Here is a 461-nt window from a genome sequence, read left to right as displayed (position 1 = left end):
ATATATATATATATATATATACATACATCTACATCTATATATACACATATAAATATATATATGTGTATATAAATATATAATATACATATATGTGCATATATATATATATATATTGATAGATAAATAAATAGATAGACATACATTATATAAGCATGAGGGTTGTACACACTCGCATTTCCCTCACAAACACATGTGAATAAATATAGCTGTTCATGAGAAAAATTACAAATCCACTCGCTTTTTATGTGTGTGTATATATTTATATATATATATGTGTGTGTATTTGTGTATTAATGTATATACATATATAAAATTATCATGAAGTCCCAGTCAGCTTCATCTTCACAATAAACGTACCCCTCTTCTCTGAATATAAATGTATATATAGAACCAGCCCGTCTATTAATATTCCATTGTTATTATGAGACCTGCTTCAAAATAGCAACTTCGTTATGATATAT

The sequence above is a fragment of the Octopus bimaculoides genome, chromosome 27, assembly GCF_001194135.2.
Source record: "Octopus bimaculoides isolate UCB-OBI-ISO-001 chromosome 27, ASM119413v2, whole genome shotgun sequence".
NCBI classification, from domain to species: Eukaryota; Metazoa; Mollusca; class Cephalopoda; order Octopoda; family Octopodidae; genus Octopus; species Octopus bimaculoides.
The sequence above is the reverse complement of the archived record's forward strand: the minus strand, read 5'-3'. Positions refer to the sequence as shown.